Genomic DNA, 20388 nt, shown 5'->3' with positions numbered 1-20388 from the left:
CAGAATTGAGATAACTTTATTTACTTCTTTAAGAAAATTCATAAGAGAACTTGAACATCTTGCAATTCTTCGAGAAAACTCAGCATTAAATTTATGGTCCTTATCTTCATGTCTAATATTCAAATCAATGTATAACTTTTTCTATCTTCTATGAAAAATTTGGAACAGAAATTTAAATTTTTTATCTTTTTACAAAAAATCGGACAGTGAAATTAAGAAAATTAGAATTAAAGTGAAACTTTTTATCTTCACTGAAAAATAATCACACTCGTAGTATAACTTTTCCTATCTTCTAGAGAAAAATTTAGAAATGAACTTTAAATTTTTCATCTCTTTGAGAAAAATCAGAACTGAATTTAAGAAAAATTATAAATGAAGTGAAACTTTTGATCTTCATGGAAAACAATCACTGTCATAGTATTACTATTTCTATCTTCCATCTAAAAATTTAGAATAGAACTTTAAATTTCTTTATTTCATTGGTGAACTTAAAACTGAAGTGGAAGATTTTTATTTTTTCTGGAGAAATTAGAATTGAAGTGTGTTCTTTTGTAAAGTTCAGAGGAGAAATTGAACTTTTCTTCACTTCGTTGAGAAAATTTTAAATTGAACTAGAACTTTTTATCTTCAGTGAAAATATTCACAAGTATGTTATTACTTTTTCTATCTTCCAACGAAAAATTTAGAATTGAACTTTAAATTTCTTTATGTCTTTTGTGAAATAAAGAACTGAAGTGGAAGATATTTATTTTCTCTGGTGAAATTAGAAATGAATTGTGTTCCTTAGTAAAATTCAGAAGAGAACTTGAACTTTTCTTCACTTCGTCGAGAAAATTTTAAGTTGAACTAGAACTTTTTATCTTCCGGGAAAATATTCACAAGTATGGTATTACTTTTTCTATTTTCCACCGAAAAATTTAGAATTGAACTTTAAATTTCATTATGTCTTTGTGAAATAAATAACTTAAGTGGGAGATTTTTATTTTCTCTTCATAAATTATAATTGAATTGTGTTCTTTTGTAAAATTCAGTAAAGAACTTGAACTTTTCTTCACTTCATTTATAAAATTTAAAATTGAACTAGAAATTTTTATCTTCCGTGAAAATAATCACAAGTATGGTATTAATTTTTCTATCTCCCACCGAAAAATTTAGAATTGAACTTTAAATTTCTGTATGTCTTTGTGAAATAAAGAACTGAAGTGGAAGATTTTTGTTTTCTCTGGAGAAATTAGAATTGAAGTGTGTTCTTTGGTAAAGTTCAGAAGAGAACTTGAACTTTACTTAAAACTTCGTTGAGAAAATTTTAAATTGAACTTGAACTTTTTATCTTCCGTGAAAATATTCACAAGTATGGTATTACTTTTTCTATCTACCACCGAAAAATTAGAATTGAACTTTAAATTTCTTTATGTCTTTGTGAAATAAAGAACTGAAGTGGAAGATTTTTGTTTTCTCTGGAGAAATTAGAATTGAATTGTGTTCTTTGGACAAGTTCAGAAGAGAACTTGAACTTTTCTTCACTTCGTTGAGAAAATTTTAAATTGAACTAAAACTTTTTATCTTCCAGGAAAATATTCACAAGTATGAGATTACTTTTTCTATCTTCCACCAAAAAATTAGAATTGAACTTTAAATTTCTTTGTGTCTTTGTAAAATGAACTGAAGTGAAAGATTTTTATTTTCTCTGGAGACATTAGAATTGAAGTGTTCTTTGCTAAAATTCCGAAGAGAACTTGAACTTTTTTATCTTCTGTGAAAAATTTGGAACAGTATTTAAATTGTTCATCTCTTCGAGACAGATCTGAAATAAAGTGGAAAAATTTTATATTATTTGGAAAAAAATAGAAATGATCAATGACTAATTTATTTTTCATTGAGAAAATTCAGAAGAGAACTTGAACTTTCCTTTACTTCATTGAGAAAACTTTAAATTGAACTAGAACTTTTTATCTTCCGTGAAAATATTCACAAGTATGGTATTACTTTTTCCATCTTCCCCCGAAAAATTAGAATTGAACTTTAAATTTCTTTATTTCTTTGTGAAATAATGAATTGATATGGAAGATTTTTGTTTTCTCTGGAGAAATTAGAATTGAAGTGTGTTCTTTGGTAAAATTCAGAAGAGAACTTGAATATTCATGATCAAAGTATAACTTTTCCAATATTCTATGAAAAATTTGGAACAGAACTTTAAGTTTTTTCATCTCTATGTGAAAAGTCTGAACTGAATTTAAGAAAATTTAGAATTAAAGTGAAACTTTTATCTTCATGGAAAATAGTCACTAACATAGTATATTACTTTTCCTATTTTCTACAGAAAAATTTATAACAGAACTTTAAATTTTTTATGTCTTGGTGAACTTAAAACTGAAGTGGAATCTTTTTATCTTCTCTGTAGAAATTAGAATTGAATTGTTTTTGTTGGTAAAATTCAGAAGAGAACTTTAACTTTTATATCTTCTATGAAAAATTTGGAATAGTATTTTAAATTTTTCATCTATTTGAGAAAAATCCGAAGTGAAATGGAAAATTTTTATATTATTTTGTGGAAATAGAATTGATCAATAACTTATTTCATTTTCAATGAGAAAATTCAGAATCGAAGTTGAAATTTTCTTCTTCCTAAAAAACATATTGAACAGAACTTTAAATTTTTTCATCTCTTTGAGAAAGGTCGGAACTGAATTTAAGAAAATTTAGAATTAAAGTGAAACTTTTTATCTTCATAGAAAATAATCACAAACAAAGTATAACTATTCATATCTTCTATGTAAAAATTTAGAACTGAAATTTAAAATTTTTAATGTCTTGGTAAACTTAAAACTGAAGTAGAAGCTTTTTATTTCCTCTGTAGAAATTAGAATTGAATTGTGTTCTTTGGTAAAATTCAGATTAGAACTTGATCTTTTCTATCTTCTAAGAAAAATTTGGAACAATATTTTAAATTTTTTCATCTCTTTGAGAAAAATCTGAATTGAAGTGGTAAATTTTATAATATTTTGGGAAAATAGAATTGATCAATAACTTATTTCATTTTCATTGAGAAAATTCAGAATCGAAGTTGAACTTTTCTTCTTCCGGGGAAATATATGGAATAGAACTTTAAATTTTTTCATCTCTTTGAGAATGGTCAGAACTCAATTTAAGAAAATTTAGAATTAAAGTGAAACTTTTTATCTTCATAGAAAATAATCACAAACAAAGTATAACTACTCCTATCTTCTAAGGAAAAATTTAGAACTGAACTTTAAATTTTTTAATGTCTTGGTAAACTTAAAACTGAAGTGGAAGCTTTTTATTTCCTCTGTAGAAATTGGAATTGAATTGTGTTTTTTGGTAAAATTCAGATTAGAACTTGATATTTTCTATCTTCTAAGAAAAATTTGGAACAATATTTAAAATTTTTTCATCTCTTTGAGAAAAATCTGAATTGAAGAGGTCAATTTTATAATATTTTGGGAAAATAGAATTGATCAATTACTTATTTCATTTTCATTGAGAAAATTCAGAATGGAAGTGGAACTTTTCTTCTTCCGTTTAAATACAAGGTCTAGAACTTAAAATTTTTTTATCTCTTTGAGACTGGTCAGAACTGAATTTAAGAAAATTTAAAATTAAAGTGAATCTTTTTATCTTCATATAAAATAATCACAATCATAGAATAACTTTTCATATCTTCTACGGAAAAATTTAGAAGTGAACTTTAAATTTTTTATGTCTTGGGACTTTTCTTGTCCCGGGGAAAATATTTGGAATAGAACTTTAAATTTGACTCTTTGAGAAAAGTCGTAATTGAATTTAAGAAAATTTAGAATTAAAGTAAAAATTTTTATCTCCATCGAAAATAATCACTATCATATTATAACTTTTCCTATCTTCTACGGAAAAATTTAGAAGTGAACTTTAAATTCTGTATGTCTTTGTGAAATAAATAACTTAAGTGGAAGATTTTTATTTTCTCTGGTGAAATTAGAATTGAATTGTGTTCTTTGGTAAAACTCAGAAGAGATCTTGAACTTTTCTATCTTCTATGAAACATTGAACCTGCTAGTAGTATCATTATCTCTAAAATTCTTTTTCTTACATCTCTGACCTTTTTAATAGATATTCTGAACGTTTGACGTTCTAGCATACCCTAAAAATAGTGAACACTTAACAAAATAATGTATATGATATTTTTAATGAAATATGGACATGTAGAATATTGACATAAAAATATGTTAAATACATTATTATACATTATTAGTACACTTGCGCTTCACTTTCCGTCAATTCATCTTTATATTCATTGATGATATTGTCTGCTAATGTCCTTTTTATTCTGCCTGCGATTTCACAGTCTATTCTCACATTATTTTTGCATAGATAGCAGTTCTGGCAGGTAGAAAGGATATGATTTATTACACTAGTGCAGCAGTAGACCTTTCTTTTCTTCTTTGCTTTCATTTGAATAGTAATAGCAGAACGATGGGAATAGGATCTATCAATAGGTATCGTGCTACCAGAACCATTAGCTAGAAGTTATCCCCGATCATCGAAAATTATTTTTAAGTTGGCATTCTCCTTTAGCACTATCATCTCTGGTGCTCTCACTCTCGCATATCCACCTTGAGCAATTTTGAATGATTTCGATAGTCCAAAGAAATCTAACTTCTCGCTGTCATGACAACGCATGCATACATTTCCAATAGTGTTACCGCTTGCACTGGTTTCATAGTTCAGGTATTTCTCCTTGTCAGCGTTCAACACGACGATGATTGTTTCATGTGCACATGCTTTCGTCAAATAATTCATCTTCACTTTTTACAGATATGAATTGTGTGTTGATCCTTCCACTGCGTAAAAAATACTGATTTAATGCATGCAATAAACTCGGTAGTGTCGATAACCTGCCATAGAGTACCAGTGGAAAAGCCGCGTCGTGTCAATGAACAAGCACAGAGTACGATTGGTAGAGCCGTAAGCATATTTCATGTTATTTTAAGATACATAAAAAAGTTAGAAAAATACCATGTTAAAAAATTCAAGAAAGTATTTATGAATTGAGGAGGGGACTCTTTGAGGTTGGAAAAAGGGTTTAGGAATGACATTATGAATGGAACTTGTTCAGAAAAGATATAATAAAGCCATAAAAAAGTATTAAAAAAAAATGGAGAGGGGACTCTTTGGGGGGCCCAGGGAGGGTGTTTGGGGGACCCTTGGGAGGCCGGTTGGCCCTTTGGGAGCCCGAGGGACCTTTGATGACCAGGGGAGGGCGTTTGGGGGTCTGAGGAGGAAGTTTGGGGGATAACATTTCGAAATTTTTACTTTTTAGTTTACTTTTTTTTTGCGGCGCATCCCTGCGGCGCATCCTGCGGCGCTTTCCTGCGGTGCCTCCCTGTGGCGCATCCCCCGCGGCGCTTTCCTGACCCGCGGCGCATCCCTGCGGCACATCCTGCGGCGCTTTCCTGGCTCACGGCGCATCCCGGCGGCGCTTCTCTGGCCCGGGGGACCTTTGGGGACCGGAGGAGGGCCTTTGGGGCACAGGGGGCCTTGGGGCACAGGGGGGCCTTTGGGAGTCTGGGGGACACTTGAGGACCGATTGGTCCTTTGGGAGCCGGTTGGCCCTTTGGGGGCCGGGGGAGGGCCTTTGGGGGTCCGGGGGGACAGTTGGGGGCCTGGGGGACATTTGGGGACCGGTGTAGGGCCTTTGGGACCCCGTTGGTCCGTTGGGAGCTCGTTGGGCCTTTGGAGGGCCCGGGGATGGCCTTTGGAGGTCTGGGTGGGCCTTTGGGGGCGCCAGTGGATCTTTGGGAGCCCGGGGGACCTTTGCGGCCCGGGGGGAGGGCCTTTGGGGTCCGGGGTGCCCTTTGGGGGTCCGGGGGCCCTTTGTGGACCAGAGGAGGGCCTTTGAGGGTCTGAGGAGGGCGTTTGGGGGGCTGGGGCTCTATGGGAGCTTGGGGGACCTTTGAGTACCGGGGGCTTCCTTCGGGGTTGGGGTGGGGGATCGGAACCCTTTGGGGTTGGGGTAGAGGACCTCACAACACTGTTCAAATGGAACTTGTGTATTATAACGACCACAGAGTTTCACCCTCAAATTCTCTTCTAAAACCTTTCCTAAAATCTTCTTTCAAAATGTCTCTAACTGTTTCGCCGAAATAATCCCATAAAATGGATAAAACGGTTTCGCCCAAATAATCCCTAAACGTAATTTCAGCGTGTTCCTTTTGCTTGGCATCTCTGCGCTAACGCATTTCAAATTTCTAGGAAACCCTTTCCTACGTTAATCTCTTGATCTCATAAATTTTCCTAGCTAAACTATTAAGGTTTCGTTAGAATATCAATTTATCTCTCCGACTTAAAGCTCCGTGAAGCCGTATTTAAAAACAGAATTTCTATCTCTTTAGACTCCCGCATAATTCCAAGATAACAAGTGATGTCAATTATAATTCCTGACACTAAAGATCAATGAAGCCCTATTTAAAAATAGAATGTTAATTTTTCTCTCTGTCCTAAGGAACGTTTATCCCTCAGACCTAATATTAAAGAAGCATTAATGCTTCCTAATTCTCCCCTTCGTGAATCAATAATTTCCCCTAGCGATTATGTAAATCAAGTTCTCAGGCCAGGCTAGCCAAACAATCTCATAACATTCGCGTCAAGCATGTCCATTCTCACTGACAACGAATTCGGCTCGAGAGCAACAACAACAAATACTATTTCTGGACACCATGACATTCACGATCGATTACGTAATCAAGTTCTCGGAAATTCACTTCCCCCTCGAGTCCTAGATCAATAACATTGTTCCCGTTAGAATTCTATGCCCATATATGGTGTTAAAAAAAAGTTGTAGGTGGCAGCAGGGTGTTCTCGTGGGGCTCAATAAGGCAATTCTACTGATGTCTACAGTTCAATGCCTTAAAATGTAAAGTTCTACATCTTGGACGCAATAATCCAAAAGTTGCATATCACATAGGAGACGCCCAGCTTGAGGCCGTCAGTGAGGAAAAGGACCTGGGGGTTATTGTTGACAATGAGCTGAAGTTTCACTGCCACACACGAGCTCAAGTTGCTAAATCAAACCAAGCCCTTGGCCTCATAAAGCGAACATTTACCACCAGGAAGTCGGGAGTGATTACGAAACTGTACAAGCCATGGTCCGTCCTCACCTGGAATTTGGCATGACCCTAGCCTCTCCGTACTATAAGATGGATGTGAAAGCACTTGAGAGTGTCCAAATAAGAGCAACTAAGCTTATCTCTGCATTCCAAGACAAATCTTACGAGGAACGTCTCACCTTACTCAAACTCCCTACCTTAGTATACCGTAGGAAAAGAGGAGACGTAATAGCAACTTGTAAGTTGCTACAAAATGACCTATTAAGTCATGTCTTTTCCCCGTCCTTCTCAAGTACCACAAGAGGACACACCAAGAAGCTGAAGGCCCCCCGTTGCATCAAGCGAGAGCGCCAACAGTTCTTCTCAGTCCGTTCTCTCCTACTCTGGAACAGCCTATCCAAAGCCACCGTCCAATCTAAAACTCTAGATGCCTTCAAGAAAGGAGTTGATCAAGACTGGGCCAACGCCGAATGGAGGCTGAACTGGGATGTCAAATCATAACCTTGAAACACCCCCAGTAAGATTCCCACAGGAGGCTCAAGACCACCATATCTCGCTGGACATGCCATTTGAGGTAATTAAAGGTAATTTTCTTTCTTTCCTCTCACGTGACCTTTCAGTTTCAATGCTTAGCTTACACTGGAATTATAGCAGCGTCTGAAACTTTGAATGAACTATCGCCTCTTAGTCCAATTCATTATCGCAATTCATTCATTGCAGAGAAGATAGCGCTTATAGCTGCGGGGGTTAAATAGTTAGAAAAATTTCTTGACATCTTGTTTGATTACAGGAGGCGATTGCACGTTTGATGATAAAATAATGATATAAGCTTGCTGGAGAAATGGATAGCCATTTAACAAGAAATGAAAAAAAGAACGGGTGTTGCAAATAACTTAAAAGCGTGAATATTTCGGAACTTACTATATTGGCACTTAAAAAAAAGAAGAAAAGAATTTTTTTTTGGAGGGGGGGGGGGGCGGGCCATCCCCTCCCTCGGATACGCTACTGTCCGCCTCCTACCCTATTGACTCCAAAGGCAAAGGGGGTCACTCTTTTTCGTGACTAGTCTGTCTACACTGTCCAAAAAATAACGCTGTAGCCTCTGTAACAACAAGTTTGTCTTTCTTAGACAAACCAAAACAGGTTCCAAGAATCTCAATTATAATAAAAATGCTGAGAACCGTATACTCACAGGTATTGGTAGCGTTCAGGATACGGAAGCAAGAAAAGGGACTTTAGAGACCTTTATCAATTTAAGGGACCAATAGGGACCTTCACTTGATTTTAGGGACTTTTGGGGAGCCCTGGCCTTTGCAATTTTAGTAGGCAAACTGAAATAGAAGTGTGAACAGTAATTTAGAGGGAATCGAATTATTATTGGCGAAGTTAGAAAGTGTGGAAGAAAAGTTAAAATCTCTTAATCCCATGTCTCTCAAAGTTGATGATTTATTGCAAAATTTCCAAAGCCTAGCTACAAGTCTTTTAGGTCAAATTAGTGAAGTACGCTCTGCAATAGACGTTAATGCAAAACGAATTGAGAGCACTAGCAGAGAACTAGCATCTAGAATAGCAAGAATGGAAAGAATAGAAAAAGAGCAGAAAAGATGCAATGTAATCTTATATAATTTTTCTCCGACTGTAAGAGGAAGATATCTAAACGAAGATCTTATTACGTGTTTTACCCCTGTGGTGCTCTATTTAAGCATATCCAAACACGATATCATTGACTCATTTTGTTTACCATCACAAAAAAGAGTCTGTCCTATTGTGATCAGACTCTCATCTATAGATCTCAAAGTCGCAATCCTGAAATCCTTTCAGAAGTTTCAAAGATATGACCTTACTGTAGCTCCCGATTATTCAGGTAGTGAACAGCTCACCAGAGGGAAGCTTATACCAGTTATGATACAAGCGAAAGAAGGTCAGTCAAACTCTAAGTTGAGGGGTGTGCAACTTTTTCTTGGAAATCGTTTGTTTGTGTATGTTACGATAAACGACAAAGTAAAATAAATAAATAGATTTAGGAAGCCATAGTCCGTGAGTCGGGGAATTCGGAGGAGAGTAGAAATGATGTTAGCATAGTGGACAGGGAAAGAAATGAACCAATATCATCTCAGGAATCAGATTCTACTATCACACCTAAAACCGCAATGAAAAGAAGTACTGAGACGGTGGTGAGCCCAAATGACCAGGATAGCAAACCTAGTGGGCCATATATTCAACAAAATAGTGGAGGAGATAAAAGGAGAGTTGGCATTTGTGGGGGTTATGATGACAGGGGACCAACAGGCAGCTGTCGTGCATTGCAGTTTGAAGACCGGGACCCTGGTCTCAGATAGCATTCTGTTGATCAAAGATTCTCTGGTGAACATTTTGAGGGTAAATTCAGTGCTAGTAATAGTAATAGTGGGAGCTGGCCATGGGAAAAGTAGTATGTGCATTAAGTTGTTGCAGTGGAATATCCGAGGTCATAATGATGATAAAATGAAGGATGTTTAGGCTAGACGATTATGATGTTACAGCTTAGTTGAGACATGGCAGGAGGTACCACTAACTAGAAAAGGTGTTTTAAGTTTCTATGTTTCAAGAACGAGAAGAAAGAACAATCGAATTTATGGTGGTATTAAACTGTTGATTAGGAAAAATATATTTATTACATGTGATAGGTTAAAATCACAATCAGAGAATTTGATTTGGTTGAACATTACTGTAGGAATTTTTTAGTTTATGATTTGTGCAGTGTATATCCCTCCAGAATCAATTAGTTATAGTTGGTAGGAGGATACGTGGGACATTTTGTGTTAAAAGGCGTTTAAGTATAAGATGCTGCATTATATTTTAGTTGATTTCAGCCTTTGGGTAATATGTGGGGCCTTTGGAGTGTTGGGAGTTGTGGGGTCTGGTCATCAGCCTATTGTAGCAGATATATGGGTTGATAGGGCTATATAAAGCAATGACAGGAATATCTATGATAGTAATAGATCTAATTACATTAAGAATAAAATTGAGGTAGATGAAATTGGGAGGATAAGGTGGTTAAATGTCTAGAGGAGAGTGTAGTTGAGAGGAATTCGGAGGAAACTAAAAGAATCATAGAGAATGGCCAAGTAGATAAAAATTTAGGACAACAATACCAGATAATAGGTAGTTTAGAGACTAATAATTTAGCAAATAGAGGAATAGCAAAAAAATTAAAAGAAGTGGTGGGAGCGCTAAGAAAGCTGAAAAAGAATAACGAGGAATCTGTTCTTCTGATGTATTGGCAGAAGCACAGGGAATACAAATAGACACTTCAAAGTAAGAAGAGGGAACAAGATAAAGTCAAGATCTTAGAAATTGAGAAATGTTTTGTAACAAAGAAAAAAAAAATTCTGGCAACTAGTAAGGGGATTTATTAACCCTCCTACTACAGAGCAAATACTGGGAGCTGATACCTGGCCCAAATACCTTGAATCATTGGATAGCATAGAGGATGGTGGACTGGAGGATTTATCACAGAGTTTAAGCTAACAGGTGTGCTACCCACCAAGAGAGGAGGATTACAAACTTATCTCACCATTCACACATTAGTAGATTGGTAAAGCCCTGAAGTCTATGAAGGGAGGATTGGCAGTGGGACAGATGGCATCCCAAGGAAAATTTGGAAGTGGAGAAAAACATATTTTGCTGCAATTTTAATTAGTTCATTTTCAGCTTTGGTAACTTTGTGTAAGTGGCATGAAGAGTGGGGTTTGTCAGTTATGACATCAATATTTAAGAAGGGGGAAAGGTCTCATCATAATAATTATCAAGGAATTCATTTAGGAAATAGTTTACCCCCCCCTGGCTGAATGATGTTGCCTTATTTTATATTGTTTTTTCTGATATTTCTATTATATAGCATTAAAAAGCCAATTAGACAAGGTTTGTCCTCCCCTGGAATTATGCTTATGGGCACCCATGCTCAGGTAGGAGGTGGCCATACCAAAAGAGTGTATTAGATCCATGTGGACTAAGCCATATATATGGGGGGAAGGGGGGGGGGGTTGTCTAGGGCTTTAAGATATTCTCAAATCATTTCTGAAGGCTTTGTTACACATCTTGGTAAATTGAAATTCAATTATGAGTGTGACAGACATAGTAATAGAAATCAAATTGCTGAGGAAGCTCTCAAATCAATCTCAGAAGCAGCCACTCCCTATGGTTTACGTCAAATGGAATCCTTGCTGGAATCAGATTTTTTGAATATAGCCCTTTCTCTGCCTTACCTTAAAATGTAAGCTTATTTTATTACCTTATTTTCTTATTACCTTATTTCTCTGGCTTTGTAATTCACCAAAATTTTTAACCAAAAATTGCTTGCCTTTTCTTATTTTATTATTTTATATTATTTATTTATGTTTTTCTTATTTTATTAGAAGAGTAATATTTTGGCTAACAAATAACTGTTGATCGAAATTTTGCGCATGAAATTTCTAATTTGGATTGCAATTATATATAGGGAGTAAAAGAGAATCTGATGACACCAGCCGAGTGTTCAGTAATATTTTTGAGTAGTTGAGGTTATACGTTAGCTAAGCCTCGCTAAAAGTAGAAATTTCTAAGAAAGTGACTTACTTTCGCACCTGAAGTTTCTAATCCAGGATTGCAATTATACATAGAGAGTAAAAGAAAATATGACGGCACTTGTCAATTGTTGGGTAACATTTTTGAATAATTGAATCTTTTTCTGATAGCTGAGTTTTTCAAAAAGTAAGACATGGGCGCCAAGTTTTGTATAACAATACTAGCTCACAATTTCTCCAAATGTCTTGAAGAAAATGATGTAGATTGGCAACCACGGTAGCGCTGTACGTTATTCCCATTTTCTTTAATGAGAGCCCAAAAAAGTTTAGCCTCTAAAGTAATCTGTTATACAAATTAGCTAGTATTCTAGAGAAGTAAATAATATCAACACATATGATTTCAGTGCCTTTCAACATGTTTTGAAACAAGTTTCTGAGAAGCTGAAAATTTTTTCACAAGCCCTGATTGCTGTTGCCAAGTTTCCAGGTTTCTCGAACAAGTCTTTTAGCATAGAAACTCGCTTTATCGATAACCAGTTTTTGTCCTACTACGATATGACGTTTCTCATATCTTTGATAGCTCAATATAAGCCTTGGCATATTTGGGAAACGTTTCAATCTATTTGTTAGCTCTTTCTCCATTTTTTTATATTTTGTAGCAAAAAAACAAACAAAAAGATATGATTTCAAAGCTCAGACTTCAATTTAGGTATCTAGATTTAGCAGAAATTTTTAGCACTTGTAATAGCCAACATTGAATTATGATTTGTTCAGTCATACGCTCTAGTTGAAAACAATCCTTTTCACTATAATTTTTTATATCCGTAAAATGTTGGCTACTATTGGTTTGCACCATTTTATTGAGCAGTCTTTTTTTTTTTAGGCTTCTTAGAGTTTCGTCGTTTTATTTTCTTTTTTTCGATTTAATAATGTTCTTTTTTTGTGTTTTATATAAAGGGTATAATATTCACATTGTATATTCTAGAGATGACCGAGACATGTTAAACTTGTTCGACCAGACCTTTCTAAAAATGATAAATATCAAGGATAACACAAGTGTTTTGAGCGCTATCCGAGAGTATGGACGACGATTTTTCCCTGTTCATGATTCGATCGTCAAGGCAAAAAAGAAAGCCCATCTGTCATGTTGTGTTGACGAGACGAATGTTTTCTTTGTTACGGATTCGGGGGAAAAAATTGGAGCTAAACGGGAGCAAATAAGTTTTGAATTTGAGGCTATGTTGAAGTTTCATGCTACACCTGAGATCCCTTGGAAAGACACAGACGCCAGGCTAGTGAAATATCTTGTACACTATGTCTCTGGGTGTCGTAAAAGTATTCATAAATGCTGTGCTCTGAAGGGCTTGAAGCAAACAGATAAGGGTAAGCTTCTTCACCTGGGCATATCTTATTTTGTTGATGATCTTGTTAGTGATATTATGTTCGATTTGATTTCATCAGAAGTTACATCTGAAAATGTTGCCGAGCTGTATGAAAATCTCCTTTCTTGTGACATCAAAGACTTTGAATCTGAAAAAGTGATCTTTCTGAGAAAAATAGTGAACAACAATGATCTAGACTTGATGAAAACTATGTTGAACTCTAATTTATGGGTAAGGGAATATTTTTTGGGAGTTATTCGTGATGTTGTTCATGAGCGTTTTGAACCCTTTATTAGAAAATAAGTGTAATTTGTCTATGTTGATGTGTACATATCACTTTATGATGTGTACACATCATAAAATGATGTGTACTTGGGCTTAATATTTTCACATTAGGGGGTCACAGCACTCCGGAGGGGGGATAAAACACATAAAAAATTTGTTTATGTACATTTTTGTTACGTTTCTACGTGTAAGACAAACATTGCGGGGGGGGGGGGGGTCAAACCCTGTACTCACCCGGGGTACGGCCTTGGATTTAGGCAACAAGAATTTTCGGGAATTGATTCAGGGTCAGACTTATGCTCTGCTAACTTTTTTTGTTTAAACTCCTATATACAGTCCTTCTGTATCAAAAACAAAAAATCGGGAATTTTAGTTTCAATACCTTCATTGGTCTCTAAATGTTGAAAGCATAGCTCCAATGATTTGAGTGAGGCTATAAGCCAATTTTTTTTTTAAATACAATTCACATTTTGACGAAATCTTTAAAACCTTAAAGTGTGGATCAAAGTTCTTGACCTAATTCTTAACGTTGTCTTATCATACTCTATTCAGATTTTGCGGTAAATATCATAAGTGCCATCCCACGGAGCTGAAATACTATCATCGACAGAAAATTTTGGAGCTTTTTAATGATTCTTGGCTTTGACGAATCAACTCGTCCACATTGAAAATATTTTCATCTCTTTTTATTCTTTTCTTCTCAACTTCTGCATCCACCACACTTGATTCATCTTCATTTTCAGGTTCACTTGCATAGTCATAGCTCTGAAAAACATCAGACGATGCACTGAGAGGGCGACTAGAACAGGAGCTTGATGGAGGGGAGTAATAGGAGCATCCAGGACTAGGAGAAACTGTTTGTTTTGTACTGAACTGTTTCTTCTTTTTGGAACAATCTCTATCATATTCTTCATCACTTACACTTTCTTCTACTACAGTTTCAGTTACTTCAAATTTTGGTTTTACAGTAAAGCAGCCATCAAATTCATTTTCTATCGTATAGTTTTCGATTATTTGCAACAAGCTATTATGTAGTCCTAGTTTGTAGAGGGTATTTAAGGAGTCTTCAGAGAACTGTAGCTGCAAGAACGCGTTCAAAATAAAATTTCGGAATTCATCTGACAAAGTTAAGTCTGTCATAGCGTTATATAACACAATTAACATATTCTGGTCGATTTGACTTATCACATTGTTCCTAGTGTAAAACGCAAGAGCATGCACCAAGTTCTAGCAAACTAAAACAAAATGAAGAAACAGAACATTAACATTAAACGTAAATTCAAGATCAAATACACTAGAGGATGCACATACAGCATTTTGACACTAGTAAGATTTCATTCTGAAAAATGGCTCTTGTTAAAACTTCTACAGATTCTTTATTAGCATTAAATTCCTTTGCATTAATATTAGCACTAAAACTATTACTTAAAAGAAATAATAAATTAATTTTAACCAAAAAACTCTTATTCAAAACAAATTTACGAAAAGAAACGTTCAACTTTTCTGATAAAAATAACATAAAAGAGAACACAAAAATATATCACAAACCAGCCCAGCAAAGAACCATTCCATGAGAAAATGGATATGTATGAGAGTTTCAAAAGTTTTAAAGGAATTTAATAAAATACAGGCTAAACAAATAGAATGTGCACAAACTAGTAAAAGTAATTTTACACACTGACTACTGACTGGTAGAAAGCAACAGAGAAAATAAAGAATTAGGGGGGGGGGGAGTAAATATCATAAGTTCCATCCCCAATTTTTTATTTTATGTGACAAATCATTCTAAACCATTAGTTACAGAGCTACGAATGTATCTATCTAAATTATAAAGGAATTTTGCCCGTGTTGGTTTTTTCTTGTTTCATTCAATAAAATCATCAGCTGCTTCTCTTTAATTTATGTTAACGTTTTAGTCTGATTATCCACAAACCATTTTTAGGACATGTGTAGTACTTATTTTCTCACTTGTACAATTATTCATGATTTCGTTTTTTCTTCTCTAAAATTGGAAGAATTAAACTGAATACATTTGTGGATTTGTGGATCGATATGATCAAGTTTAAATATTGACCTATTAAATCTTGCATTTACTCGATTCTTTCGATAGCATTGAAAACCAGAGTTTCGCTCGACTACATGCAATAGCGAGATCTGAGTTTGATGATCATACAGAAACGAGTCCTTAACGAGCTCATTGCAAGGGACTCATTGCCTGATTTACAACAAAATAGAGGGCATGGAAAATGTTTGCACAGAACATATATAGACCGATCAGATTTTTTTTTTTTTTTTTTTTTGAGGCAACTTAAGTGAATTCTGAAGGTGATAATAAGGGAAACTGATTTAATTCAGAATTAAAAATACCAACGCCGTAAAAAGGGCCTGATCGACTTTTGCCCAGTCACAACGGTGCCGAGGTACGCGAGGAACAGAATATGTACTTTGATGACCAAAATGCGGCAAAGTGGCTGAGAAATTTATGGGAAGATGATCAGACAACTGATAATCAAACACAACCTATGCTGCATCAGCTTACAAATCTGACGATACTGCTAAGTGGTCCAAGTTGGAAGTTCGTCAGGACGTATGTGCATTCGTAAAATCAAATACTTTATCCAAAACACTCAAGAAGTCAGTGAATGAAATCAACTTAGCTACTGTTGTACGTGGCAAAGCTTGAACATTTAGCTCAGACAAATTACAGTTAAAGTCGCTAACTAAAGTACAAGTGAAATCTAAACGTCGAATGTCATCATAGGCATCACAATAGCGCTGCCTAAGTAAAGAACGATGTTGGCACAATGTTTTTTTTAGACCAGGGCACTTCGTATCGAAGGAGTTGTCGTAGAAACTTGGAAAAGGGCTCACTCTATTGGAAATTGGAACGGCTAGTGCCCTTTTCAATTGTCGGAAGTGATTGGAAGGCAACTATCACCCCTTCCACGCCCACTATTTCCCCAAAAACATCCAATCAAAATTTTGAGATGGTCATTTTGTTCAGCGTAGTTGATTTCCAGATAGAAATTATGTTTTGAGGAGGACACTCCCCCGCAGCTCTCAGGGCAAGGGTTGTAAGTTATGCACTGGGGGCATAAAAGGCTTTTATAGAAAGTCTTGTCGTAGGAACTTCAAAAAGGGTTCATTTGATTAGAAATTGAAATGACTAGTGCTTTTTTAATAGTCGAAAGTGATTGGAAGGCAACTAACATCCCTTCCACGCCTACTATTTATCCAAACACATCCAATCAACATTTTGAGATAGCCATTTTGCTCAAAGTAGTTGAAAGGTCTGGAATATCTTTCAGGAGAACATTCCCCCACATCCCTCAGAGCAAGGGCTGTAAATTATGCCCTAGGGGCATATAAGGTTTTTATGGAAATCTTTGTCGTAGAAACTTGAAAGAGGGCTCAATCCATTGGAAATTCAAAGGGCTAGTGCCCTTTTTAAGATCGAAAGCGATTCGAGGGCAACTAAACCCCCTCTCGCGCCCACCTTTTCCCCAAACACAGCCAATCAAAATTTTTAGATAGTCATTTTGTTCAACGTTGTTAAAAATCTTAAAAATTAGGTTTTTGAGGATGATAACCCCTTCAGAGCCCTCGGGGCAAGGATTGTAAGTTATACCCTGAGGTTTCACAAGGTATTTATATATAGTGATGTTGTAGAAACTTCAAAAAGGGCTCATTCGATTCGAAATTAGAAGAGATTTTGCCCTTTTCAATAGTCGAAAGTGATTGGAGTAGAGCAGAGTAGAAGAGTAGAATATTTTTATTCATAACACGTACATAAATAAATGTCACAAAACAGCGCACATGCCTGGTGGCATACTTTAGCGCTGAAAATATTGCCAACGAAAATACACAGCCATTTTCTAACTAAATTTTACAACAATGAAAAAGAAAACCTTAATGAACAAAATGCTTAGCATGTCATAAGATATTTCTTCACCAGTCTTAGAAAATGTCGCTTGTTGCTGCATTCTCGAACTGATGCAGGAATTGAGTTCCAGATTTTTGGGCCAATGTGACGGATGCTGAATCCCGCTCTCGATGTCGGGCGACTTTCGCATGAAAAGTCTTAACGATGCGTAGTAGGATAATTATGAAATTGAGAATTAGTTGAGAAAATGCCGGAGAAATTTACAGGTAAATTACTATATTGATAATCGTGACAAATACTAGAGATAGAAATTAAATGAAGTTGGTCCAAAGAAAAAATTCCTGAAGTCCCATATAGGTGTCTAACTGAATTTTTGCAATCAACATTAAAAAGAATCCTCATTGCTTTATTCTGAAGTATTTGGAGAGATTTGAAAACAGACGGAAAGGTAGATGCCCAAACCAAAACGCAATAGAGAAAATATGGGTGGACGAAAGAATAATATGTTATGAAGTGGAACCTTAAAAATAGATTTTCTGCTCAAATGAGGCCCAAGAAAAGTTTTTAAAGACCTATACCATTGCTCAATCTCATTTTATAAGCTTTAAAAATATCTAAATCTACACCTTAAATTTAGGAAAAATCTTGGATTTTGCTTAAAATTCTCCTGAAATAACAAGAATTTTATTTTTCAAAAAAGAAAAGTCAATTTGAAAGAGGGTAAATCTTTTGCTGTTCTTAGCTATACATACCAATTCAGTGTATATGTTTGCACATTAAGGGGGGTGGGGGTAAAGTTTATTTCTGATGCAACTGAGAGGTAGGTTTAAACCCCCCCCCCCACTAATGGGCAAATATATACCCTGAATTGGTATATATAGGGGTAGGAGTAAAATTCATTTGCTGTAAAAGATATTATTATATTTGGAAAGAGCATAAAAAAAGGCATAAAAGTTCACTTTATTCTTAAGTCAATAATATAAACACCAAAAAATTTACCAAAAAGAGATTAAAAACTCAGAATTAGAGTAAAATTTAAGAGAGCATCAAAACTTTTTAGTGTTAGAGCACCAATACTGTTTAATAGGCTAAGAGAAAGGACAGTCCAGGCAGCTAGCATAGACTCATTAAAAGCAAGAGTTGACAAAATGGGTCAATGTTGACTGGAACCTCTATTAGGACTAAACATCAACTGAAGTTTTCACACTACCACTAGCAAGAAATCTACAGGAGTTCATTGCCATCTTATTGTGCTGGCAATTATGATTCAAGTTAAAACATTTTCAGTCAGAACTTGTACAGGTCTGCACCTTAGAAATAAGAAAAGTGTTGACAATGTAGCTTGACAATATCTTTCCAGGGTGCATTTTGGTCTGGACTAATTCCTGAGGGTTTTATTGCATAATGCAACTACTTTCCAAGATAGAAAGAAGCCCCTAAACTAGAATTTTACCAAATTCCAAAAACTACTTAAAAAACTCTAGAATGCCTATATCTTCCTAAAAGCACATCACTTTGCTTTACCCTAGCCCCCCTACCCCTACGGTAAAAATATATAGCCTAGTTATATATACTCTCTGAATTTTCCAGCTGCTTGTTGTTATCAATATTTCTTGTTTGTCATTTAGTTCCTTTGAAAAAAGAGTCAATCTGTGAAAATTCATAGTGTACTGGATATGAACACTGGCTTGAAGCATATTAAGACTTACCTGCATTTTCATGTCTTTTAATTGCCTGATTTCGGAAATTTTAGTTTCATGGAAAACATCATTTATCCAACTGTCATAGTTTGAAACACAGTGTTTTTTGTTTAATTTTCATCATGTGTCATAATTAACTAAAACCCTGGGATGTACTTTATTTCCTTTTCTACATGTCCTACTTTATTTATGGCCTAAATGTTTCTGTCCAGAAAAACTTCCTCAAGCAAGTGGTCACAGCATTCAGTTAAGATGGCCATAATTCACTGCATAATTCTTGGGGTGTAGCTGAATAATAATCAGATTAATATTTCAGTTTTTTCCTCAAACATTTGCATGTCATGTCATGGTCTTTGCATGCAGTTGGGTAAAGGCATTTTTTTAGCACTCTTTAGAAGCATGTTGTCTCCAAAAATGAAAATTTAAGACTGGTGGTTCAAGTTTAAGCCACAAATCTGAAAAATACATTGATTTTTTCTTTTAGAATTATTTTATTTACAAAAATCAAATTTCTTGATGCTTACTTTTCAGTTATGAGATTAATAGTCCAGTTTCTGAAGCTAGAAACTAGACCAAAATTTCTAAGTTCAAACCTTGAGTCTCCTTAAATTTGTATATTTTGGGGTAAATTGGCCTAGTCTTTCTTACTTTTATCTGCCAGTTCTTTATGTCTTTTTATGTCTGTGTACAGGATATTATATAGCATTTTTTGAGTTTTTTTTTCAAATTATTATTCCTTGGGCTAGCAATATCTTAACCAAAAGTTGAGCAAAAACAAGTAGACTGACATTTATCTTCTATAAGAAAGGGTAGGCCTGTTTACTATTTTTTTGCATTGTGCCTGCAATTTTTCTTTTTTTCAAATGAAATCAGCCTGGTTCAAATAGCATTTTTTTTTTTTTTAAGTGCAGCATGGTGGTACCTAATAGACAGGCCAAGGTGGAAATTTCCAAATAATAAACACATAAATAAATTCGCATCCCTATATATTAGCCTTTAAACTGTGAGATAAAAACATTTTCTTCTTTTTTGTGGGTGTATTTTAATCAATTTTGTGGTACCCTAAGTATTATGTTATAGGACTAACTGTAGGGGTATGTTCTATATACTTGGAATTTGAAGTCTTTTGACTATTTCTTTGAATTCCCAAAGGAATATTGATATCATATTGAAAGTATCAAGATCATATCAAAGTTATCAATATCATATTGAGGTATTGATATAATATAAAAAATATTGATATCATACTGAATGTATCGACATCATTTCGAAACACTGAATCATACTAAAAATATCAAGACCATATTGAAAGTTGTTGTTGTTGTCTGTTTGATGCACTCCTGGGCAGGCTGCCCATTGTGCATTTCTCCTTGATTTCATCAGAGCCTTTAGGGGTGAAAGGTATTCCATGTCAAAATTCAGCTGTCCAGCTGTCATACTGTCACGACCAAGGGTCAAATAATTTTAAATAGCTATCTGGCTTTTGTCACT

The 20388-nt window shown here is 35.1% G+C and overlaps 1 long non-coding RNA gene across 1 annotated transcript in view; it reads right to left on the bottom strand.

The window, feature by feature from the left end:
- LOC148955390 (uncharacterized) overlaps positions 1-18942 on the bottom strand; it is a 31332-nt gene extending 12390 nt beyond the window's left edge. The window contains exon 1 of the long non-coding RNA XR_016143022.1: positions 18907-18942. This is a non-coding gene — a long non-coding RNA (uncharacterized LOC148955390). The remainder of the gene's footprint in view (positions 1-18906) is intronic.
- Positions 18943-20388: the final 1446 nt, after the last annotated feature.

This window comes from Artemia sp. Qi Xiang Cuo, chromosome 2 (assembly GCF_049724085.1).
Source record: "Artemia sp. Qi Xiang Cuo chromosome 2, ASM4972408v1, whole genome shotgun sequence".
Taxonomy (NCBI): Eukaryota; Metazoa; Arthropoda; class Branchiopoda; order Anostraca; family Artemiidae; genus Artemia; species Artemia sp. Qi Xiang Cuo.
This window is presented reverse-complemented; position numbering and strand designations above follow the sequence as displayed.